The following is a 26,769-nucleotide window of genomic DNA, read 5'->3' as shown; positions in this document are numbered from 1 at the left end:
GTTACGATGAGAAAATGTGAAACACTGAACCCAGAAGAAAGAGTCTCAAAGATCATGCTTCCAGCCAGCTTGTGTGACCACACAGAACCTCGGACACACCACTCTTTATAAAGAAGCAAGAGAGAGCAAGCACCCTGGGAGTGAAACAGAAGCAGAACTCAACTCTCTGCCAAGTTAAAAAATAAACTGAAAAGAAGTGGATTTGGGGAAGGAGATGGCAGTATGAGTCAGATGCCACAGCAGTCTAAGGTGAAACCAGAGAGTCACTGTTTCTCAGGGGTGCAAAGGACCTTAGAAAGACCCCCATCTAGTCTTACCTTTGGCTTGCCTCTAACTGAAGGAAATCAGTTCACCTCCCTAAGTCTTCGGTTTCCTCATGGGAGAACTGAGGGGTGGTGATAAGACCAGTAGTTCCCAACTCGGCTGCTCACCAAAATCACTTAGGAATTTCCAAATACAAATTCTTGGGCCCAGGGTCTAGAAATGCTTATTCACAGGCATGTGATATGACCCAGAACCTGCCATGTTTTTAAAATTAGTCCTGATGTTTGTGTCTGGAAACCACCAAACAAGATAATCTTTAAATTACCACTCTTCCTTTTGTTTTCATTGCAATTTAGTCTCATTGCTGAGAACCCAAGTCGACTTATTTCTACATTTCTCTGTGTCCTCTACTGAGAACTGCAAGGTAGCATTTTAGAACACAAATGATCAAGGGCTTGAAGGTAAGTTTTCTACTTGCCCTTTAAAATTGAATTCTACAAAGGTCTCAGAAATCCACAAGCAAAGAGGAACAGCAGCATCCTTAAGAGTTCAACCAAGATGGCTCTCTACTGCATAAGCCATTGAGTCATCAATGCTTATTTCCTATTATCCTCTTGCATTTCTTTTGGGTCCTTCTGATCTATCTTCCACTTTCCTGGTTTTTCTTTTGTTTTGGTGGAACTGGGGTTTGAACTCAGGGCTTTGCACTTGCAAAGCAGGTGCTGTACCATTGAGCCACATCTCCAGTGCATTTTGCTCTGGATATTTTGGGGATGGGATCTTACAAACTATTTGCTTGGCATGGTCTTGAACCTCAATCCTCCCAATCTCAGCCTCTCAAGTAGCTAGGATTACAGGTGTGAGCCAAAGGCACTGGGCCACTTTGTTTACAGGAGAAGTTAACATTCCTATCTAGCTCTTTGAGCTTCAGAAAAGAGAATGTAAAAACCAGGCCAGGGATGGGAGAAGGGAGGAGAAAGGAGAATGATGGAGGGGGTGTCTTCAACTATGATATACTGTAAGAAATTTTGTAAATATCACAATGTATCTCCAATACAAAACAGCAAAACAAAACAAAACAAAACAAAAAAACGCAAGATTTTAAAAAAAACAGGTCAAATAAAAGTACTGGACATAATTTAAAACAGTAGATGAGTTTTAACAACAATTCCAAAACTTACTGATAATGGGAAGAAAGAAAAGCATGCCTCTTCTCTTCTAGCAGTCAAATGCAGGATTGAACTGAGTGGGTTAAAAATAAACACAATGCCTAAGCATATAAAAGTCCTAAGGGGTTCTGATCACTTACTTCTCAGAGTGAGGTGGTCAGTGGCATTCGGTTATCATTTGTCAAACAGATACTTGGATCAACTCTGTTAAAAACACTTACCTGACAAGCATGACATGAGGAGATGAGGAGGGCTGTTATCCCTGGTTAACAGTAGACAATGCCAAAATAGGAAAAACTCTCTCAAGTGATGCTCTGGGCCTTGTATGCCACGGGGGCACACATCCTGAACTACCTGCATGCATGCACCTGTTCATTCTCAGAGCTCTGCCTACTCACTCCCTGTGTCCATAAACACTTGGCATTTTCATTCTGGTAGGCTCAAAGAAAGTAACAGAAAACTCTCTGAGGTGCAAGAGAAAAGAGGCACAGCAAAGAACCATACAGACTGCTGGTCTCAAGATAGCTTCTTACTCCTGCACAAGGCAGACTCTCCAAAGAAGATCCGCTTGAGAAAAGCAGTTCACAAAATCCACATACTTTAACATACTTCATTTCCCTAATCTTTCTCTTTTTCCATGACTCTGCTGTCCTCAAATCTTCTATGTCATGAGCACACATGATTAAGTGTGATCCTATGTTCCCAACCTCCCTGGGCTCCACCCTTCAGGAAGAAGGGGGCTCACAATGAAACTTGATTTCACTGTAGATGTGCTAACACTGTACTTGTCTCCCACACAGTAGAGACAAGGCAGGAGAGGCAAACAACGAGGCAGGCTTTTCTTCAACAGAAGGGATAAAATGTCCTCTTGTTCAGTCTTACCCCAAGTTTTCTTTTTCAGTCCCTTAAAAGGCATTCCAGGGCTCTGAAAGTAAAAAGCTTCCTTCTCTCTCCCTGCCCCCAGCCTCCTCAGGTTCTTATTTGCTTGTCCTCAGTACTTACCACACCGCTCATGCCAGCCTGCTTTAAATGGGACCTTTCTGTGAGCTGTGACACATAATCCATCACACCAACTGCTCTTGGGCTTCTGGTGCCAAAAAGACCATTGAGAAAAAGGCTGCTTAAAAAAGTATGTGGTAACTCAGACCTGGCAAGTCCTGTTGGATTAGCTCTATTCCAAGCTTGCCCTTCCTGTGTCAGACTTCTCAAATGTTCATAGTTCTCTCATGTTTTATTGACATCTTACAGCTAGCCTTGATCTATGTTGTCCAAAAGCACCTTCTGCCATAGTGGGCACTGTCCAATATGGCAGCCATACGCCATACATAGCTACCAAGTAGTATACGTGAGGACAGAATTGTTAGTTTTATTTAATTTCAATTAACTGAACTATAAATAGCCACCAAGTACTTATGGCTGCCCTCATGAACAGCACAAGCTATGCCCAAATTCTGAAAGCAAACCACAGGATACTGTGCACTAACTACATTAAAATCATCTGGAGGGCTCTTACAAGTCCTGGTACCCACTCTGTCCTGAGCCCATTCTTCACCCAAGATCATCAAATCAATTCTCTGGGAGTGAGACGAACCTATCAACATTTTTTAAGGTGCCTGGGGTAATGCCAATGTACTGAAAAGTAGAGAATCACTGCTGCAAAATGTAAGCAATTCTACAGTTAACAGCCAGTTCCTATCCAACCAGACACCTGCAAACATTAAGCCAAGTGAACAGTTAGGTCAAATACTCTACTCATGCAAATCGATCCTGTGACACTAACACAGGCTTGTCCAGAGCAAAACAACGTCCAAAAGGAATGGCTCTCTTAAGGAAGTAATGAGGAGAAAAGCAGACAACTCAGAAAAAGTAGGCATAACCATCAGCAACCAAAGCCTAGTTAGCGTGAGTATTTATAAATAATCCATATTCTGGAGTCACTCTTTGATAACAAAATACATCCCCAAACCTTTGAACAAACAGCTCTAACTGGATTGTTTTTCCCTTGGCTAGGCCACCCCCACACTATTTGTGCTTTTTGTTTCAAAAGACAATGTGAAACCTGTGCCTTTTCATTGGGCACATTCAATTTTTTAAATGGAAGCAATTAAAAAGCAGGTATTGGTCCAAACTCCATCTCTTTGGGCTTACTCTTCTCTAGCAGGCACAGTCTCAATCTTCACTTCCCATTACTGATTTCACCAAGTGTATCATTAACCCAATGAAGCTTTTGCTCAGAGACCTAGCTTAACAGAGACACCAGATCCAAAGTGTAAAAATGCAAACAGACACTCAGGTTTCTGCAGCCTCTAATCTTCCAATCAGCATTTTCCAAAGGCACGCGGTGCCCTTCAGTTCTACTGCTGACAGAGTTCCAAAGCTGATGCAAAAAGCTCACCAGTATTTTCTAGGCAGCACCACTCAAAAATAGGAAGAAGAGATTTTAATGGGAAGAGTATGTGAAGGTCACTCAATGACAGTAAACATGAGTAAAACACTCAATGACAGTTCCCTCTACGTGGATGAATGAAACATAAATGATCCAAAATTATATCCTCCTCCCCCAATTATTACCAAAGCAATCCAATAAAAAAAACCAAGAATTCCTGGAGTTAGCAAGAGCTCCAATAAGTCAACTTAATCAACAGACTCCCCTCCAAGGAGAAAACTGGCTTGTATCCATCTATACTCACAGCCAAGAAGTTCTCACAGAGCAAATGTAATCCCTGTTGAATACCTCTCCAGCTTGGCCTGGGTGGATACCCAGCAGCCACTACTCTGTATCAACCTCACAACTGTTCATCCCAACAGAGACCAGAAAACAGACTTGTTAAGAAGTTAACACAATATCTACAATAGGATCCAGACTATTTCTTATATACAGCTGTATGAAAGTGGGTGATACTGGACAGGGTAAAAACTGTCTTTAGACTATATAACTAGAACTGTCAGTCAAATACTGGATATCAAGATTAAAAATGTACTTTTAGCTTAGGTAGGCCCCAAGTCCTGCATGAGACATACTCATACTAAAAAAGATGGGTTTATCTAACATTCAAATTTAACCAAGTATTTTTATTTGTTTTTCCTAAATCTGGCAATTCTACATATCCCTATGCTGGGGGAAAAAAACATTTGGGGAGAGACAAGGAAGAGGTCTCATTTTGCCACTCCCCACCCATTCAATCACCCAACCATTCCTGTTTCCTAGGATCATCTATGTAATGTGCTCTCTAATGTGGATACCAATTAGCTATACAACCTGATAAACAAGTGCTCCAATGCCAGCCTTCTCTATACCACAGATGCTAATAACTGTATAACTAAGGGCCAGGTTCACAAGTAGATGACAAACTGAAAATTTTACTTTCCTGAGTAAAGGCTCAGAAAAAGTATGTACTTAAGTTTGAGCAGGTGCCACAAATGGAAGAAGTCATTAGTACATGTTATTATTTATTCACTATAATTAAAAATAAAATTTGCTTTGGAAAAATAATATGAAGATAACAGGAAGCAAGTAACATGTAAATGGTTATTTTGTGAATTAGGTGCCCTAAGTAATCATTTTTAAAAAAAAATACCCAAATCTAATGAATAGTTATCATGTGTCAAACAACATACCAAATACTTTATTTGTTTTTATTTTTTCTGCATTTAACTCCTAAGACTCTAAGACTATTATCAGAGTTGTTTTACAATGTGAAATAAACAATACACTAAGATGAAGTAATTTGGCAAGACTAGGATGACCACATTGCCTGGTTTGCCTCAGATAGTCCTAGTTTGAACCTGCTGTCCTGGTACAATTATGAAAAGTGCCCTCTTTCACTCTCATAAATTACCCAGTTTGAATGGTAAGTTATCTACCAAAGACTACCTATCAATGTAACTACCAGAGACAGGTAGTACAGCTCCAGAAACAGAACTCAGCCACTGTGAGTTACTCCCACCCAAGTGGTACCTTCTGTGGAAGAAGGCTACTTCTACCCATCAAATCCTAGACCTCCTATATAATCAGCCTCCACTGACTTCCCCAGGTCTGAATGCTTAAACACATTCAACTTATCAAAGCAGTATTTAACCAGATCCCTTTCTGTTTTGGAATGACTTTCATCTTCCTTCAGCCTGGCCTTGGAAGCCAGGGCACACAATTATTTGCTATTTTCATTAAGACAAAGATGGACGTGCAGTGTGTACTAACTTTTGGTTCCATACCCAATAGACTTTCCTTTTTTCCTAATAAAGGGAAATTTAAAAAAATTTTTTTAAATCTCTTCTTACTTCGGTATTGTATATTTTCAAAGTATCTTCTATTTCTCTAGTAAATATTTAACCATTAATGCTTGCTTGACAACACAAAAACAGCAAACATGAGCATAAACTTGTAGGCTCACCTCATCTATATAATTTTAAAATGCCTAACAAATGGTTCCAATAAGCAGAGGAGAGATGCCTTTCGAGATCACAAGGACACTGAGTTTAATTGTCACTGTCTTAGTGGTAACTTCAGCCCTTACACTTGTGTGAGGCTGTTTACCTGCCTCTCTTGACCTTTAGATCCTGTCTTGATACAAAGTTATGGACATACCAAGGTCTCCAGGATCCTCCTGTGCTAAAACCAAATATGCATTTTCACATACAGTCTTTCTGACCATGAGCTTCAGCCTGCAATGAGAAAACACTGCCCTTCCACAGAACTTCCTAACAGCTGGTCCACAAGCGCATGAGGGGACCTTACTATAGGTCATCAAAGGTGAGGAAATAATACTCACTCAAAGGTAGATCTACCCTGGGCATGGCACCTGTCTGTAAGTGCTGTAAGTCCTTCCAGCACTTAGAAGGCTGAAGGAGAAGGATCAAGGCTATCCTGGGCTACACGGCAAAACCCTGTCTCAAAAAAAAGGAGACTCACACCAAGGCTAACACTGCTGAAACCTAACACAGCAGTTCTTTCATCAAGAGGGTGAAATTTTGTCCAGCCTCTGCCCCCAGACATGTCACAGGCAAGGGTCCTGGTACCAGGCCTGGGGCCAGTTCTGTGGTAAAGGTGAGCATTGCTGGGTTGGTAATACTCCTTGATACATAAGCTTGACTTCTGTCAGCTCTAGACCATGTGAAAAATGGTTTTTAGTGTTTGTTTTTATGAAGGATGAATGCTTTCCCTACAACAATATTTAAAATCAACAAAAAAGACAAGACTAGGAACCATAGCTCTAAAAGTTTTCTCAGCCGTAAACCCTCAAGTTGCCTTTGAAAGGCAAGTATACTAACAGCCAGTCCTGACTACGGTGACACTGGAAAGCGGGTGAGACAGGGGCTGCTGGATCAATGATGCGAAAGTCTGTTCCCTGTCACAAAACAGCAACTGTCCTCCACCTATGTCCATTCACAAAGGAAAACACAAACAAAACAGAAAATGAAAACTGAATTCTCAGCCTAGACACCATGTGTTTTCTAATAGAAACTGAATTAATCATTAAGAAGAAAAAAAATGTATGGAGCTGGCATTACACGTCTCACCCACATGTTGTTGCCTGGTTTTATTACACGAGGTTTACAGCCATGTTTAAGAGAAAACTTCCATACTCAGATTGCTTACATATGCAGGCATAAAATTCTGGCAACAAAGACTGTGTTTAAATCCAAAGACTTCTGGTGAAGAAATAATACCTCTTGACAAAAGTTGTCTCCCAGCCTTTTATCAGTCTTCATTCCAGAAGCATCTCATTTCAAAACTTCTAGAAAAGCTGTTTCAAAGTCAGAGGGAACCAAGAAAAATATTGAAGTCAATAAAAAAATTCTATGTGTTTGGGCCATCTGTTCAAACCAACTAATCTTTTATAACTCCCACGGTAAGTGGTGATGGTTTGTTTACCTTCCTGTTGTCAGTGGTAAGTTTAGAAAACAAAAACAAGCAAATGAGGAAAAACCCTATGGATTCAACCAATGGTCATAAAACCAATGGCGACGAAAATTTAAAATCACTGCCTGTGATTTGTAGAAATCAGACTCTTCAAATAGTCAATTTTTCTCAAGAACAATAAAAACAAAGTTTCTTCCCAAGATAAATAGTAATTATGATTTTCACAATTTAAAAATGAATTAGCATATACTAGTTGTACAAAGAGGCTTCATTGTGATATCATACATGTATATAATATATAGTAATGTACTTTGACCAAATTCACCCCCTCTATTGCTCTTTCTTATTTCCCTCCTCCCCTTTTTTTTTTTTAACAATTTAAGTAATTAAAATGTAATTCTAATATTTTTTACTTTGTGTAAGAACAGACTAGATTAGTATATGCCAAGCCCAAAACGGGCTATGGAAAAATAAGAATTCCAAGGTCAGTTATGTCGAGAAATCCATACATCACTTTTTCCCCCAGACTGCTCATTACATATAGAGGCTCTGAGAAGTCCTTCACTGAAGAAACTATTACATTTTACTTAGCCTGGAATTCCCAATTTATTTGATCAGGAAATGTTCTTTATATACAACACGTTAATATTCTGCAAAACTAGTCCTTCACAGAAGCTGATGGAAAACACTGAGCTAGACCACTTTTCATACACTTGTTATGCAGTTAGAAGCTTCTAAAGAACACACACATCCCATCTCTTCTCTTTCTGGTCACAAGAGAGGACTGCTCGTCTGCTTGCCTTGCAGTGGGGCAGGGCACATGACTAGCTCTGGCAAACTAGTACAACCATGCACACCCATTTGCCAGAGTCCCAGAGTGAGAAAAACAAGGGCAGAGACCCCATAATCCTATGACAGGAGTTAGAAATACACTACTGTGAGTCTGTACCACTGAGACTTTGGAGATGTTTGTTGGTGATTCAGCATCACCCTCAATTGTATGATATAGCATGTATTCATTCAACAAGAATGAATGTGCCCCAGTGGCACCAAATAAAAAAAGAAAGAATGAAGCTTTAAGAAGGCCACTCTGGTCTACTGACTCTTAAATCAAGCACCAAAGATCAGCAAGTTAAACACCATGGTATTTAGGGGCTCATTTGAAGCAATCAAGTTTTGTCTGCAGTTTGTTGGTGGGGAGGAGTGGTGAGGATAGTGTCATCACTGACTGATTTCCCATAACGTGCCAGACCCTAAAATGCTGTGTACAGATTGCTGAACTTCACCTCGACCCTGTGACAGCTGATAGACCATAATCACTGGTATCATCTCACTTTCAGATGAGAAAACCAAAACTCTGTTACACAACTGTCTAAGATCAGACTGGATTACATAAATTGCCTAAGATCAGGACAAAATGGCAGTCATATGACTGCAACTCTGTTTTCTTTTTAGCCTATTATCAGTCTGAATTAGTGAGAAAATCTAAATTATGAAATTTTTAAATACAAAAGTGTTGAGTTTCATTACTGAGGCCCTTTGTAAGAATGTGAAAGTACTGCAGAATCACAAAGACAGAAGACAGAGCGTTGTCAAATACAGAAAGCACTGAGCTTTTAAAGATTAATATGTTCTTATAATCGACATACTAATTATTTGTAAGGGATATCAGTACTTCTCAAAGTTATAAAAGTTACACACACTTTTGTTGAAAACCATGTGTAGAATGCTTTGTAGAATACTAAAAAATTTAGAAAGCACTATGACAAAAACAAAAATCACAAGTAATCCCACCCCTCACTCTCCCCCCAAGTTAATATTTGGAGCATTTCCTTATTTCTCTTTGTACAGTTTCTACATAGCTGAAATTTAACCATTTATGTAATCTTGTGTTTCGCTTTTTCCCTTCAAGTTAAAAACCTTCCCATGTTATTGGAAAGTTTTTCATAATACTAGTAAACATGTTCACTGAATAAAATGTTGCTATGATTATCTCCATCTGACACAAGCAGTAACTGAAGGGCTAGTAACCTACCCAATGTCACAAGGTGAGTCCACAGTGGACTTGGGGTTCAGACCCAGGCAACATGGCTCCGAAGTCAGCATTCATAACTAACATGTCATACTGCCTTTGTCATATTCCAGCCTCCAACTTACCAATGTGGACATTTAGGCTATTACCAAATTTTTTTTATTATAATGTTATAATGGGGATTCTTGTAAGTATTTGAAGTACTCTTTTACCAAAGCCCAGTCAGAGAGCAAAACTCTCATCATTTCAACAAGTTCAATTTACTTTCAGCTGGCTGACAACAGCTGTAGAAACATCTATAATGGCTAGCATTTCATAAACCAACTCACTACTCCACCTACCAGTGGTATGACCTCCATGTGGTCCTCACCTGTCCACTCCACAGCCATCTGTGGCAGATTTCAGTATTGTTTCCATCTGCCCTCACACTGCACAAAGAGCCAACTAACACCAGCTAAAACCCAACATACATAAGCAGATTCCATAAATTTTTATGTCTGGACTATTTTAAATGCTAAGATTATTTGTTCTTAGTCTTTTAAACTTCTGCCAATACAAAGCACACAGACACGCAAATGTAAAATTAAAAATGGAGTATTTTTCTAGTTCAGACGATAGTTTAGAAAGCCAATATTCAAATGCCTAACTTTCTACCTGTTTATCTTGGAGTGAATGAACTCTTACAAAGTTGAGAGAATGCATACTCTAAATCAATAGATTGAGGTGAAAAGTCCCCAAAATACAGTTCCTCAATGAGTAGATCATAGTATGCTAAGAAAAAGGAAATGATGGCTTATGGTTCTCATCTCCTGAACTCAACTTACCAGTAATGTTATCCAAAATTGTGTTTAAAAAAAAAAAACAGAAGGCATATTTAAAGGGAAAAGACAAAAATGATTTTAAAAATGGATATATCATAGGCTCAATAAATTTTCAATTGCCAACCATACCATAGAAAATTCATTTGCAATTGCATTTGCAAACACAAATACATCTAAAGGAGCTATTGCTGCACATGTTTTCCATAAAATATTTTTCCATTTTGTAAAAACACAAATGTTTTTAATATTCTACAACGATACCTAAAATATCGTATTCACCAAAAGGATAATAATTATAGAAGATAAATGTCTGCATAAGGCACTTACATAGATCTGAAAATAATGTCTCTATATAAGGTGCCAACCTCTAAGCTATTTATAAGATACTGAAAGTGACAAAGCAAAATTCAGGATTTATTAAAAATATGAAGAAAGATAAAAGTAATAGCCAATTTCAGGATACTCTAGAGAGATATAAAATTAATGTGATGAGTCTAAATCCAAATATCTATGAGATTTTAAGTTATGGGATAATTACAACAGCTGTTAACACTATCTTGTACACTTTCTTTCAAGAAATCTTAAGTAATAGGAACTTGGTTTCTGTTTAAGCCCCACAAAGTTCATTCATTATTTCCACATCCTATTTAACATACAAATTCTGTGTTCTTACTTTATTTCTGCTCATTAATCCAACTACTGCATTAAAAAAATTTCATCTTCAGAGAATCCAACTAACTTGAATTTTTGGATTAGCACTGAGGGTAGCCCCCACCTCCACAGTCACTGCCCAAATCTGATGTCACCCTCAGGCTTTACACCTGTACAGACCACTTCCTCACTGGCTTTGTTTTTACCACTCTAAAAAACATGCCTTCCTAGTGAAGAAGAAGACAAAAAGAAAAAAAAAACAACCTGAAGACCACAGTTAGAAAGGCAGTCAATTACAAACTAGGATGGAGTACTGCAGCCAAACCACCAGTGAACGCAAGGGAAAGAGAAGCACCTAAGCTAAGATTCCACAGGACGGTACCTACGCCCTCATGCTGCCTCTACAGTGTGCTGTGCTGAAGCAGCAGTACTTCATGTCCAATGCCTATCAAACATAAAAACAGGTATTTTTGTTTTAAATCTTCCCAATCCCAATTTTTATTCAAACCACAAAGACTGTATATTTGTTAGTGAGTGAGTAGGTATGGCAGAGGAATCACAAGTGAAATTTGGGGTGAAGCATTAATGATTAATCCAGTAAAACCATGCAAGAGAAATTGTTATTAAGAATTATTTGCCTGTCTATATGGACAAGATGTTTCAGACCACTGGAACAAAACAAAAAACAGACATTGCTGAAATAAAGAACAAAGCAATCATCTCCATGTCTTGGTAATACAGTTAGAGGAATGATTTTGCTCAAGTGAAATGATAAGTTTCAAGATAGTATGCAAACCTGCAGCTATTTTAAGGCAGGCAATGCTGCATTAGTGCTTGTCACCCAGTTTGCTCCCAATCTCTTGGCAGTTCTCCAACACGTTCCAACTCTTCATGCAGCGTTGCCGGGAGTCACATCCCAACTGGAGTCACAGCCCTCCAAAGACACACCAAGTAAGATGTTGCCACATTACACAACCAACCTGCCATTTCTTCCCACAGGTCACTTTGCACAACGCCTGGCTTTAAAAAAAACCAGTGACAGAGATAAAGGAGACCACTGTCTGGTGGTCAGCTTAATCCAAAAGGTTCAACTCACATTGGTCCCCAAAACAAATATGGGAATATTGCTCAAAGTGAGGAGAAAAGCTGTGCTATGCTGCTCAAAGAAAGTTTAAGTACTCACCACCGAGGCAGGAGGACTGATACCAAAGGAAAAAAGTAAGATCAAATTGCAAAAAAAGGGACACCTGGACTGCAGGTACTCCAATCTAGTCAGGCCACCACTAACAGCCTTGTAAAGCACATTATTAATAACTGAGGGTATTTTAAAGGCTAGCCCGTTTTCAACGAGCCCCATTACCTCTGTAGAAAGAACAACTCAACATAGCAGGACATCTTCTAAAAGTCAGAATGCTTTCTAACTGTTAATAGTTAGCCAAAAAAAAGAAAAGTCCTTCACAAACTGGAATGGTTAACCACATGCTATTACATTCCATTCTGGCTAAAAAACATATTTAATCAGCACATGATGCTCTGTACAGCTGCCCAGCATTCCAGTGATACGTCAGCTATTGATAAACGCTTTACATTAAATGTCTACTTATTTTAAAAGTAGAAAACACTGAGACGTAGTTCTCAAGTATGACCCACTAAAGTTGTATTTATCTCATGTGAACCAAAGTTTTCTTTAACAAGAAATATATACGATAATTAAGAATTTTTTACATGCAAGCACACACTGACATAGTAATTCTTCCTAGCCAAAAAAATACATATAAAAATTCAATTGATAGATAAAAATAATATTCCTTTGATGATAAATTACCCCACTCTCTAATTAAACCCTTCAAGAATCAAATGAGATTTTTTAGAACTCAGATGAAAAGCTGGTGTTCTTCATGTCAGGAACACACATCACACTTCAAAAGCAAATCACCCTGATTGTCAAGGAAACTCAGGAATTCCTTTAGCAGTGGGTGATTTGAAAACAAGTAAGCAGACTAGCAAACAAATACAAAAACTGTACCTTTACAAAGAATAAAACAGGTGTGTGCTGGTTTCTTTTCTTCCCAAATGGCACCCAAACCTCTTTGCACCAGGACTGAGGCACTTCCTCTGCTCTACCCTGGAGATAAGTAAGGAATCTGAAGAGAGCTGGCGGCACAGTTGTCAACTCTCTGTGAGAAGGACCAAGCTCCTCTCAGACACACCATCTGACTGATACCTCTGGCAGCCACTCATCTCCCAAAATAGTGACAGGTGTTCTCATTCAGTCAGAGAGCCAGTTAAGGCCACATTCCAGCCCCTAGCCCTCCCCTAACCTGGCCAACCAGGACCCTGTGGGCATGCCTTGGCTCACTGCCAGCCCAAGTGTTAAGATCCAACATTTAGGCCAGGCACTGTGGCTCAACCCTGTAATACTAGCTACTCAAGAGGCAGAGATCAGTGAACCAAGGCAAAAAAAGGGGCCAAAAGTCACCTGCATCCATCTGATGTCTCAGGGATTAATGGGCTGACTTGCATAACTGAATGCAGATACTACTTTTTCTTCTTTAATCTTTAAACAGATTCTATATCCAAAGACAGAATTTGAAGAATTCAACTAATACACAGACCCTAAGAAAGGCAAGCTCTAATCTACGCTTTCCAACAGCTATAACCAAACCCCACTCTGTAAAATTTATGACGGTGAAAACCAAGATTATAACTACACTCATTCCATTTATGACACATTATGGGGTAGCTGTTTCAAAGACTCCAAAATGTGAAAACAAAAAACAAAATCACATGTTGTCCAAAGTAGACGGAGATGTCCCCCGAGGGAATTCATGCAGGTCTGATGGGAATTCCTTTCGAAACAGAACAGAAAGCACACATTATCTAATGAGAACTTCATTTCTGGTATTTTTCCACTGTAAAAAGATTTTAATTTAGAGAAGAGAATCCAAATTTTGTTCTCTCTGTTTCTTTATCATTTTTCCTTAACAGCACTACTCCTAAACAGCTCAGAGCATCAGTTTTCACAGGATAGCTTTGGCTGTGACCTATAATCAACTTTTATGTTCTTCCATGCTGCATGTATAAATTGGGAGAGTGCTAAACAAACAGCATGTGATTATACAGACTGTTACAACTCTACATGTTTAGCCTAAGATTTGTGGATTGGTGAAATGAGAAATAAGCAGGAAGGGGAAAAAAGGTTTAAAGATAAAACACCAAAACACCTGCTTCTGGAGTTATGGAATACTTCGTGACTTCTTCTGTGTTCATCTTTACTTTCTAGATGATCTACAATAAACATCTATTATTTGGATAATAAAAAAGATTTAACCCTTTTATTTTTGTTACAATGATTTTATGCTAATCCATATCTCAATCGTATTCTTTATAAACCATTCAGAAATCCTATATATACTGTGTACATTAGCAGACACTGTAAAAAGTGCAGGGTTGCTAAAGTGGTAAAAAATGAATATTTTAATTTTTAAGACTATTATAATTCACCATAAAAGCTCTCCAACAGTCTCAGGTTAAAAAGTACAGAGGAAAATGAACATCACAGAGCAAAATAAATAAGCATTGTTTAAAGGAAGAACCTGGATTTCCTATCTCTTTAAGTAAATAAGAAAGAAAGCTCTCACCCCCCCCATAAAGGCTCTAGCCCACCCCACAACTGTAGAGCTGGTGAAGAACAGTCTCGAAAAATTGTGGCCCTTTAATATTCACATTTGGCCTTGAGGCAAACACACTAGAAAAATTATCTCTAAAAGAGCCACCCAAGAGGGTAGGGAAACAATAAGAAAGTTCACACAGAACCAAAGGCCATAGCAGTTAGAGAAATCCCCCCTGGCTCCCTGTGGCCCAGATTCTACATCTTTTTCCACACTCCATAGATGTAAGGAAGTACCAACGCTCTAACAAAATGCATATTTAAATGAGAAATGGAAAAATCCTTTAAAATTTTCAGTGTTTGTTACCCCTTCATTGATAATACTTTTCTATAAGTTCTGGTAGGAAAAAAACTTTAGACAACACAGGGTATATTTAGTGGATTAACCATTTTATTTATTAGTTCTTACCAGTTGAAATGAAGTTTGCTCTGAAGTATTAGGGCACCTTTGAGAAACAGCACAAGTTTATTAAGTGTTCTCATGATTCAGAAATCATGAAGAGATAAAATATGCAGAGGTGGAAGCCTGCTATCCATCACACAGAAACAGCCATTGTCAGGCTCATGAAGTCTCTAAGCATAAACATACTTAACTGCTCAAATGACACACGGAACACATATACTTCAAAAAAATAAATTCTAGTATATTTATATAACATTCTAAATTTTAGTCTAGTTGATCCATTGGGTAAAAATCTATAATATAACAAATATATATGTAACATGTATTTTACTGCCTGCCTAGTGGTTTCATATTTGTATATTAAATATCAGAACTAGCAGAGAACTCTAGATTCTAGAGCAGAAACAGCTGACAGTTCTAAAAATCATTCCGGAGTTTATTCTCACAGTTGAGCATATTAAAAATGAAATTATTGACTTCTGCAAACAAGGGTCAATTTGAGAGCAATCTTGATTTTACCTATTTATGTATCTATTTTTGTAGTGTTGGGGAGTTGAACTCAAGGCCTCATACATGCTAGCCCAATATTTTACTTTCCTATCCCAAAGCACAATAAATTCTCGAAACTCCCTTCAAACAACCATGTAGTTAAAGTCATAGTTGAAAAAATACAAAGTAATGGAAATAAATAAGTTAATTTTTATAAGCTGATTTTATAAAATAAAATACAGTTGGGGACTTGGACCATAAAACAGGAAAGTCCTACTCCCTCCCAAATATTTGACAACTTGACTCATTTGTGGGATTCACCTTCAAAATACTATCTCTATAAAATCTCCCACTTAAAGTCTTAACATAGCCCTTTACCTCCCTTGATGGTAAGTATTACTCTCTCACACACAAACACACAAGATATACATGACAGCTAGGCATGGTGGCACACACTGTAATCCCAGCACTCAGGAGGCTGAGACAGGAAGATCTCGAGTTCTAGGCCAGCCTGGGCTACACAGTGAAACCATGTCTCACAAAAGAAAAAAAACTATATAAAGTATATAATATAAAGTATATGCATCACATATAACATAAAAGTGCATGAGAATTTTTCACACAAAAAGGAAAGTTAAAATCCTATAATATTCCTAAATGCTGAGAAACCATTCACTGGAAATAGGTCTGAATCTGGAGAAATTTTTATTTTTAAATGTTCACTTGGACTTTTATCTACAGTTCTGACCAATTCTAATGAAGCACAATGGTCTAACAGTTACAAAATTAATTCCAGCAGCAGTGTTTCGGCTTGGACAAGAGATAACACCATATCCACAGAATTCCCAGCTCTCTCACCACCAAGCGTACACACTTTGTAATCACCAAAAAGCCTGACTCTTAAGCCTTCCCTGACTTTTAAACTGACCCATGGTAAGTGTAGACAATCAAGGTAGCATTCCACCACTAACTTACTCATTTTACCACAGCTCTTACCAAAGTGCAGAGAGACAAAAAATACAATCCTTCAGAACTGTAAGCAGTTTTTTAATCTACAGTTGCCTAGGGGTACGGTTTTCTTTTGTTTTTTGAAAATTTTAAGTATTGATTGGTTTTTTGATTCATATACATATATATTTCCTGCCAGGCCTGGTGTGTCTACCTGTAGTCACAGCTACTGAGGAAGTTAAGGCATTAGAATCTCTGGAGTCCAGGAGTTCAAGGTCAGCCACAGCAAGACCCACTCCATCCCTAATCTGTAAGCAAAGTAATGAAAAAAAAATTTTCATGGCCCGTGCAGTCAGCTATTATATTATTTACTATGCCTTCCCCACCCCTCCACCCCAACCTTTTTTTGGTGGCACTGGAGTTTGAACTCAGGCCCTTGCAACTTGCTAGGTAGGCGCTTCTGCCTCTTGAGCCACTCCACCAACCCTATGTGAATTATTTCAAAATCGAAAATAAGAAACAATAAGTTATAAGAATAGACCCTATCTCAAAAAAACCCTTCATAAAAAAGGGCTAGAAAAGTGGCTCAAGGTGTATGCCCTGAGTTCAAGTCCCAGTACCACAAAAAAACCTGCAGCCTGTTGCCAGTGGCTCATGTCTATAATCCTAACTTCTCAGGAGGCAGAGATCAGGAGGACTGTGATTCAAAGCCTGCCAGGGCAAATAGTTCACAAGACCCTATGTCAAAAAAAAAACTCCGTGGCTCAAGGCATAAGCCCTGAGTTCAAACCCTAGTACTGGGAAAAAAAAAACCCAGGAATCAATCCAAATCTCCATCTACAGTAGAATAAATAAGTTGTGGCAGAACACTATGCAGCAATGAAAATGAACAAACTACAGCAATAAAATGGATGAATCTTTGGATTGTAATGTTAATCTAAAAATGCAAGCCAGAAAACCACATAAAGTTTTGTTTGCCAAAAATGCACAAAAACATGCAAAAATCAAGATTCTTTTTTTAAAGAATAGGCTAAACCATAGAGAAAGAGGAAAATAATAAGCATGAATTCAGGATGGGGCTGCTTTAGATGAGAGGACAGAAGACTCAGAATATAGGATAAGGTTCTTCTTGAACTAGGTGGTAGCTGCCTGAGTGTCTGCTGGTTGTGGCTTTTTAACATGTACTTTATTTTGTATCTACTAATTACTTAATTAAAAACCAGCTCTAAGAAAAGAGTGGAGCAGAGGGGATCATGAGGTCAGAATTTAGCTTCCTGGCTCCAACTCTGCTGCCTGAAAGCCAGGGCCTTCTTATCTCTGGGAGTAAAAAAGAACAACTTTAAGTTGATTAATCTGAATACACCAAATAGGACTCTTCCGGTTCAGGATTAAAGAAGAGCATAATAAAATAATTCTGCATTAAACAAATAACTTACAATGAGTGCATCACCTTCTTCCTCACCATTGAGCGACTCAAGAAACACAAGAGCTGATAGTTCAGCACAAGAAAGGAAGAGACAAGAAGCAAGCTTTGGTATAGAGACCTCTTAACTGAAAGAATGGAACAGAACTCTTCATTAAATGCTCACACACATCACTTGGGAGTCTTATTAAATGCAAAGGTTGCTGTGAAGGCCTGGAGGGGGCTTAAGTCTGCATTTATGACATGCTCCCTAGGGATTCTAATGTTATGTGGTCCATGAAACTCGTTATAACAGCAAGGGACATCATCAAAATGCCCTCTCCAGAGGTAGGTAAAAATAGAAGTGTGGGTGTTGTCTAATTGGAATTACTTTGCTTTACACATCATGGTAACAAGATTGATGGTGCTATTCCTACACTACATAAACCTGAGTATGCATAACTATCACACCACCTGAACTAGGTCTGTGCAAAGAAAAAATGCAAGAGAAGACGTGAAGACTGGAAACTTGTAAGAGCTCCACAGAGCTTCAGAAGTAGCTCTTCCAGCAAGGGCACTGGCTCTTTCCTTATGGGAGGAGGATGGTTTGCATTCCCAATAGCCGTCAGGAAAGCAGAGCTACCAGAAGGAAATCCACAGGGCATGAAATAAAACCCAATTACAACAAAGATATTGATCAGGGACCAACATAATTAAAGGAGCATCACATCACTGTATGTAAAAAATAAACAGTAGTAAAAATTTAAAATGAGGAGTCAAGATTATCTCTAAAAAATATGCTTTTAGCAGGCATGGTGGCATCAGCCTATGGTCTCGTTCAGGAGTTGAAGTGGAAGAATTACTTGAACCCATGAGTTTGAGACCAGCCTCGGCAACACAAGGCAACCCCTCTCAAAAATAAGTAAGCTCTTAAAATGAAAAGATTAAAATTATTTCAGTAAAAACCACAAGATGATTTCCACTCATCATGTCTATCCTTCCATCTCAAAATAGTACTTCCACATGGAAAGTCATACTTTAGTACATCAAGACAAAGTAATTGAATAAACTCTTCCAGGAAACTGCCAATGCAGAGGACAGGTCACAAGTGGAGAGTGAGGTCTTCTCACTCCTACAACATCACAGAGTTGTTACTAGTGGCACACAGGAGATCCTCCCCCTAGAAAGCCTTGACTGGGGAAGAAGACCAAGGGACAGCATTTACTTCACAGTTCGAATACCCACTGTCTCCTCCCATGAAAGTTTTGGTCATTCCAGGGACGACAGTGACAAAGAGCTTAACAGAGTTCTGCACCTGGTGTGTCAGTCAACCTCCTGGGACATCAACAAAGGACATTTCTTACAACACAGTAAATCCGACAGGTCTGGATAATCCACTCAAACAATTCTTTAAAAACCTTTGGCCAACACACTTTTATATAAACAGTGAAGCCCAAATTCAAAAAGTTCCACATTTTAATAGACTCGTATTAGAGAAACTGAAAGCACTGCACATAATCCACACAATCTACAAGCAGTTCTACTGCACCACTGGGACTCCTCAGAGACTCAATAAATAAATAAAAGCAGGCCTGCCCTTGGCTCTGGAACGCTGACCTTCCCTTCCTTCCCTTCCAGTTAGCATTCTGAAATTTCCCTTTTTGCTCTTCTAGAAGAGCCTGGGATGACATTTGCCATCTCACACTGAGTAAGTAAAATATAGAAACGCATTTTGAAGGGATGTTTCCTGTGTACTAGCGGAGACTAGATAACATTGGGAACCATCTCCTGACCAGATAACCAGCCACAGAGGTGGTGGTGGTCTGCCCTTGTCAATCCCCTCCCAACCACATCTGTAAAAAATATGTATACAAAAAGTACATATAAACAAACATAAATGCAGGCTGTACCATCATAATCCCATAGTCATGCCTAGAGACTTGACGATCTGCATAAATACGTCTGAATACCAATTTACCATTCATCATAACATCCATTTACCTAATAATCTTTAATAAAGAATCTAAATATGTGATTGTACTTGACTTGCAGAAAAAGGATGAAACAAAAGCAAAAACAGATTAAAAGAACTATTTACTATACATCAAAAACGTAAATTATCTTTAAAGCAACCGATTGCTGAAATTTTTATAAATGTTCTCTAAATCACAAGAACCAGAATTAGTCATTTCTTTTAAATATGGTTTCCTATAGGAGAAATCAATTTTTAGTGCTGAGCAAAGACAGACGAAGGACTGTAATGTCATGGCGGTGAAGGTCTAATTAATAAACACCAACTTTTCACAAATGAAGAAATCGATGCCCAGCTGGGGGATATTGGGGGAGAGATGATGGGGTATGGACAGAGAAGCTGCGACTCCCACACAGATGCACCACTGCCTCCGCACACCCTGACCATCCTCTGCAGCCCCTCCCTTCCCTTCCTCAGGCTCGGGTCCCTGGTCGCTGATCAGACTCCCGCCCGCACCCGCAGGCCTGCGCTGGCCTGCATTAGCGCTACAGGGCGCCCCTTTGCCTGAGCACAGCCAACAGGCAGGGCAGGAGGGGTCACTCCCAAAGACAAGGCTCCCTTACGCCTGGGTGACCTGGTCCTCAGGACGCCACGTCCAGCTGAAGCAGCATGAAAGGTAGCAGCAGCTCCAGGCGCCGGCCAAGGGCAGCCCCGGGTCTGGGTGGGGCCGGGCGGGGGCCGCAGGCGCCGAGTGGCCGTGCCAAGCCCCGCCAGCGACAACCAGGGGAGGCTGCGATACTGCTGCATTGTGCTGCATCACGGCGAGGGCACCGTGAGCCATCCATCTTGCCAAAAACGCACATCCCCGCCCAAATAAACCCGGAGAATCCATTTTTCTCTTGCGCTGAGGCACCCCCGATACGCACCCTCTTCCTCACCACCTGGTTTGGCTTTGGATTGGAAAAAATAATGGAAAACGGTTTGTGTACTAATCCCCCCCCATTGATGGCAGCACCTGGCACCTTTCCTATCACAAAAACAAAGGGAAGGCTCCCCCAAAAAGAGGGCCGCGGGCGTGGTGTGAGGGGTGACGCCGTGGAGGCTTCCAGCCCACCTCCCTAAGCAGGCCCGGAGTGTCCCCGCGCGGGTACAAACCTGTTGAAGACCCGGTGCAGGGCTGGAGGGAGGGCACAGCGGCAGCTCGGCGCCCCGGGCAGCTCGCGCCCAGCCCTGGGAGAAGAGGGCCGGCAGCGAAGGCGGGGGGCCGCGCGGGAGGGGGCGGCAAGCGCGGGGATGGGGCGAGCGGCGGGAGGGGGCCGTGCGGCCGCCGCCTCCGGCTCAGCTGCAGCGCAGCGCAGTGGGGACCACGCCTGGCCGCATCCCCAGTACCGTTACGCGCTGAGCCCGGCTCTGTCAACGCCACCCCCGCTCTCAGCTCTCTGGTCGGAGGGGAGGGCACCAGAAAATATCCCCTCGGAGCTGCTCACTCCGCACCCACCCCCGCGTCGGGGGCCTCTGCGCCCTGTCGGAAAGAAGGAGGAGGAATCGGCTGTGCTGCGCAGGGAATGGGGCCGCCTCACTGCGGAGCCCCCGCCCCTCGCACCGCATCACCCCAATATCAATAATAAGCACTGGGGACCCAGGCTCCCCGCGCCGCCCCGCCCGGGCTCCGCAGCCTCCCCGCCCCCACGCCGCTCTGGGCGCAGGGCAGCGGCGTCCTCCGCCCGTGGGCCCGCGCCCCTCCTCCCTCGGCCGGCCGCCGCCGCTGCGGAGCCTGCCCGGGAGCCCCAGTGAGTTGGCATCTTCCTGCCTCGAGGCCCCCCGACCTACCTCTAGGGATGGGGTGGGGGCGCCGGGGTCCCGTCCTCCTCCCGCTCCTCGGCGGCCGGGCGGGTGGGCCGGGAGGTGACTCCGCGGGGCTGTCCGCGGCTGGGGCCGGGGCTCACAGGACGGGACCGGTGGGCGCTGCTGCGCGGGGTTGCGCGCTCGCTCCGGGAGGAGAGGCGGCCGAGGGAGGGACTGGAGGAATCCGCAGCCTGCACGGCAACAGCTGCACTGATTCCGGGGGCTGGGCGGGCGCGCGGGGGGCGGGAGAGGAGGAGGAGACAGCGGGCCGGAGGGGGCGAGGGGCGGGGAGACGACGGAGCGCGCGGGCGCGGCGCGGTGCGAGCTCCGACTGCGGGCGCGCGCGCACGCGCTCCCGTGCCCTCCTCCCCTCCTCCCTGCGCTTCTCCCGCCCTCTCCCCGCTCGGTCCCTCCTCCTCGCCGGCTCCCCGCCGCTGCCCGCAGCCCCGAAGCCCCGCTGTCGCCCACCCGGCGCGGGCTCTGCGCCAGGGCCGACCCTCCGGCGCGCTCGCGCTCTCCCTAGCGAGGCTCTGCCCCAGCCCAGCCCCGGACTTTGTTCCCGGGTGGGGTGGGCACTGCTGCTGTCGCCGCCACCACCCGAGCAAAAGGACAATGGGGGCTTTGTCCCCACAGCCAGCGAGAGCCAATTTCACGTTTAATTTGCGGCTAATTCGATTATCGCCATGGAAAAGGGCAGCCTAATTTTCTTCGTGACTTGTGTAGCCTCTTTTCGCCCGCGATGTTTGCGTGTAGAACGCGGTGGGGACCGGGCTTAGGCAGGTTGGGGAGCGTTATTTGTTTGGTTGGTTTTACATCTGGGTGATGATGCCCTGTGGGTTCCGCCCAGCATGGAGAAGGATGGCTTTGACCTCTCGGAGGGAAACCTTGGGCGCTGAGAGTCAGGTTAACGTATTCCTCCATCGCAAGCGCTTTACGCCTTTTCTCCGGGCGGGTAGCTGGGAACAGAGTGGTTTGGCCGACTCCCGCCCCGCCCCAACACAGCTCAACTTGAACCTGAGACCAGGTGCCCTCCCCAGGACACTCGGCGGAGGCCTCCGAGTTGGCTTGAGGATTTGCATTCTCCCCTTCCCGCATTCTCGGAAAGGGACTCCACGATTCCCAGAGATTCTGTCCAGTGCCAGCGCCTCTTTCCAAACAGCTGGCCCAGCCCGACAGCCCCCAGGCCCAGCAGAAATTCTGAAAACCGCTACTATTTGGAAGAAAAGATGGTGAATCACCACGACCACGATTAGAAACCTCTTTAGAAAAGAGAGTCTGGAGAAATTGACTTTCTCTGGTTCTGTAAGGTGCCCAACGCAGCACTGGGTTTTCAGAGGGAAGGGGGCCCTTCTTGGTTGAGAAAGTCCCAGGCCTTTCTTCCCTAAAGATCTGATCTCTTGGATAAAAACCAGAAATACAGTACAGTTAAATAGCTCGGATTATGCTTAGAGCTCAAATTGACAGAACCCGACCTGATGGATTTATATTTTTGCATGTGTTTTTAAAATAAATATTTAAAAACAAAACTAAATTATCATAGCAAACTGAAGATGATTCTTCTTTTTAAGTCTTCATTAGTTCAAACGTTTGTACTAGTGTGTACTTTTGACATATGTGATAAAATTGAGGAAAGCAAATAATTTCATGTTTTTCTCAGAAGGTTGATGAATGCATCCAGAAATTCCCCAAGGGCAGAGCTCGTTGTCTATTTGTTTTGGGTTTTTTTGTTTTGTTTTGTTTTTGCTTTGTCTATTAGCTCACTGTATAGCCAGTGCTGAGAAGATGCTCAAAAAATATTTGTTGGGTTGAATTGAACAGAATCAATATGGAAGCTGCGACTCTCATGAGGTCATGCTCTAGAAATGAAATGAATGGTCATTTCACTAGAAATGAAAGTTGTTTCTCTTTCACAGGTTCCCTACCCCCACTCCCCACCTTGGCCCCCAGCACCTCCCCACCCACAATGTTAATAATGGATTACCAAAGAAAACAACTGGGCAGTGGTTCACTTTAAATTCTTCCACTGCTATGCTGAAATGGTGATTCCTAAATGCTTCCTTTATCACAGATAACGGTACTTAAATAAACCATCTGACAGATGACTCACCTCCCCCTCCCCACTCCACTCCCACTTAGGTTTTTTAAGTTTTCTTCAAAATGGAGGGCCACACACAACCTTAGTGCTTTACTGACGTACCAGCAATTATTCCAAAATGTGAAAGACAAGGATTCAAAGTTTCGCCATAAATACCTGCCTCACAGTTTCAAATTCTTTTCCTTTGGTGGAAAAAAAAAAAAAATCAGCCAGGAGAGCCTAAATCTAAATCTGGAGAGATTACTAGGAGAAGACATCTCTGTGAAAGGCAAAACAAATCTAGAAAAAGATTTAAAGCTTCAAGTTAGTGGTGATGGGGACTCAGAATCTAGTTCCAAATGGCTCAGAAGCAGTTTTGTTTATGTTTATCTTCACATTGGAATCAAGGTTGATTTAAAGGAACTTAGAATTTATTAATCTCATGTTTGTAACATATTCCTTTCCATTTTTAAAACCCTGTGATTATATATGGCATATTTCTTCCAAAGAAATAGTACTTTATTACAAAATTTTTTGCAGATGTAAATTGCCATTTTAACTTCCATTCAAAATGTAAAGGAAGGAGAATGATGGAGGGGGTGAATTCAATTATGATATACTGTAAGAACTCTGGTAAAATGTCACAATGTACCCCCAGTACAACAATAATTAAAAAGAGACTTTAAAAATGTAAGGGAAAAATTTCATTAGCATATATATTAGAAACTATTAACTATGTTTATACCCCCAAATCTCAGTGTAACACACAGGTTCCCAAGTCAGCAAAGGTTAATTTATTGCTTTATAAAGTCAAGGCTAGTTCTAAGAGGCTCAATGGGTAGAGCTGTTTTCTATGTGTCAGCTCAGCCTTCTTGAATGCTTATTTAATCTTATGGTACCTCCACATTAAAGAGTGCTTCTGTAATCTCCCTCCTAAGGAAAGAGTGTGATTGATGGTTACGTACAAGCAAGAACTTCCACCTGGTTCCCTCTCACCATTTCATTTGCCAAAACAAGTCACATGGCTATCGGAAACAAGATCTTGGTAAACAATAGGATGGTCTGCTACAACCTGTTTTATTTAGAAAAGAAAGAATAATACTTTTATTATTTCCTTACAATAAGAGCCCATCTTTTATTAAAGTGACTTTAAAATCAGAACAGATTATTTAATTCTTGCTTATGGTGAACATATTTATTTTTTAGTTTTATTCAGAAAATCCTTTGTGAGAATTCAATATGGCACAGAATAAAGTGCATATTTACAAAGAAAAAAAAGAACAGATTGTTTAAGTTTGAATAAATTTTTTCAATTTCTCTTTACTTCCTTTTTCCTTTTCTTTCTTTCTTTTTTTTTTTTTTAGAGGTCTCACAATGAACTACAGGCTAGCTTCTAATTTGCTTTGTAGCTCATGCTGGCCTCAAACTCATGATCCTCCTTTGTCAGCCTCTCCTGTACTGGGATTATAGGTTTGAGCCACCATGCCTGACTTTCATTTCTACTTACTTCTAATCCTCTCTTCCCTTTAGTGTTGAATTAGTCTGGCAAGTTTCCTCAAAATCAAAATGTTTTATCTAAGGATTCACATTTATAAATTTTGTACTAAGAAAACTTAAAGGCTTTTATGTTTATTCTTATCCTAAATAAATACTTTCCAAGCACTAATAACACATTTACTGCTTTATAAGTAATTCATTCTTTCATTTATTCAAGAAGTACACATCTTATACTGTTCTAGGTTATTAAATAGAGTAGCAGGGCAAAGGGTAAATAAACAAAACAAAACAAAAACACTCCTTCATATATTTTTCATTCTAGTAGGGATATAATGAATCAATAAACAAGAGGTATGTATAATTATAAATTTGAATATGGACATCTAAACATACAGAAATAATATTTGTAAAATGACCACAGTAGTCTCAGCTTTCTATTGAAGCATCTACAAATTTAACCTAATAACAGTAATAAAGATCACAAGTAGCAACTATTGAGTGCTTTCCAGTTTTTGGAGTGCTTTGACAAGGGTTAGCATCCAAAACCAAGACAGAACTCTTATGACCCAATAACAGAAAGATAATCCAATTCAGAGATGCTCAAAGGACCTGAATGTATCTATCTCCAAAGGAGATACACAAATGACAAACACATGAAAATATGTTCAACCTCATTAGTTATTAGGGAAATGCAAATCAAAGCCACAATAAGATACCACTCATTAGAAACCCACTTTAATTTAAAAAAAAAAAAGCAGAGAATGGTAAGTATTGGTGCAGCTGCTGTGAAAAAGTGTGGAAATCTTTCAAAAAGTTAAATGTAGGATTACTATATGACCCAGAAATTCTATTACTGGGTATATACCCCCCCAAAATTGAAAACAGGTACTCAAGGAAATACTTAGATGCTAGTGTTAATGGTAGCACTATTCACAATAGCCAACAGGCAGAACAACCCAAATATCTACCAGTGGCTGAGTAAATAAAATGAGGTGTTTATCCATAAACAATAGGAGTGAGGGACTGATGCATCCTACAATATGGATGAAACTTTAAAGTATTACGGTAAGTGAAAGAAGTCAGATACAAGAGGTCACATATTGTATGGATCCATTTATATGGAATATAGTGGATAGGTAAATTCATAGAGACAGAAAGCAGACTTGTGACTTCCAGGTTCTAAAATAGGGAGGGAAGGAGAGAGAGATGGGGTGTACTGCTTGATGGGTATGGGGTTTTATTTTAGGGTGATGGAAATGTTCTGGAACTAGGTAAAGTTGGTGACCGAACAACACAGTAAATATGTGAAACGCCACTGATTGTTCACTTTAAGATGGTTATCTTTATGTTGCATGCATGCCACTTTAATTTTTTTTTAATTTTGTTTGTTTTGACACAAAACAAACCTAGTCTTGCTAGGTAGCACAGGCTGGTCTTAAACTCACTATGTAGTCCAGGCTGGCCTTGGACTAATAGATCCTTCTGCCTCAGCTTCCTGAGAGCTGGGATTCCAGGTGTGTACCACCATAAAGCCCAGCGGAACACCATTTTAATTTTAAAAATACATTTCAAAAGTAAATCTCATTTTTATTAGTTGTTCATTTCTCATTTCTCACAACCCACAATCACTAATCACATCAAGTAAATAGGCATCTGTATGCTCTTTAAGTTT

At 41.0% G+C, this 26,769-nt stretch overlaps 1 protein-coding gene across 4 annotated transcripts in view; it reads right to left on the bottom strand.

Annotated features, from left to right (window-relative positions):
• The window catches only part of Sptbn1 (spectrin beta, non-erythrocytic 1), a 173,006-nt gene extending 151,281 nt beyond the window's left edge, over positions 1-21,725 (bottom strand). The window contains exon 1 of one of the 4 annotated variants that reach the window (XM_020184677.2): positions 21,512-21,725. The gene's annotated coding sequence lies outside the window, so the exon portion shown is untranslated. Of the gene's footprint in view, positions 1-11,980; positions 12,116-12,823; positions 13,025-20,836; positions 20,986-21,511 lie in introns of those variants that run through there. The other 3 variants (XM_020184675.2, XM_074049714.1, XM_074049715.1) reach the window with 3 other exon arrangements.
• Between the last annotated feature and the right edge of the window lie 5,044 nt (positions 21,726-26,769).

The sequence above is a fragment of the Castor canadensis genome, chromosome 12 (genome assembly GCF_047511655.1).
Source record: "Castor canadensis chromosome 12, mCasCan1.hap1v2, whole genome shotgun sequence".
Taxonomy (NCBI): Eukaryota; Metazoa; Chordata; class Mammalia; order Rodentia; family Castoridae; genus Castor; species Castor canadensis.
Note: the sequence above shows the minus strand (reverse complement) of the source record. Positions and strands in the feature narration are given on the sequence as shown.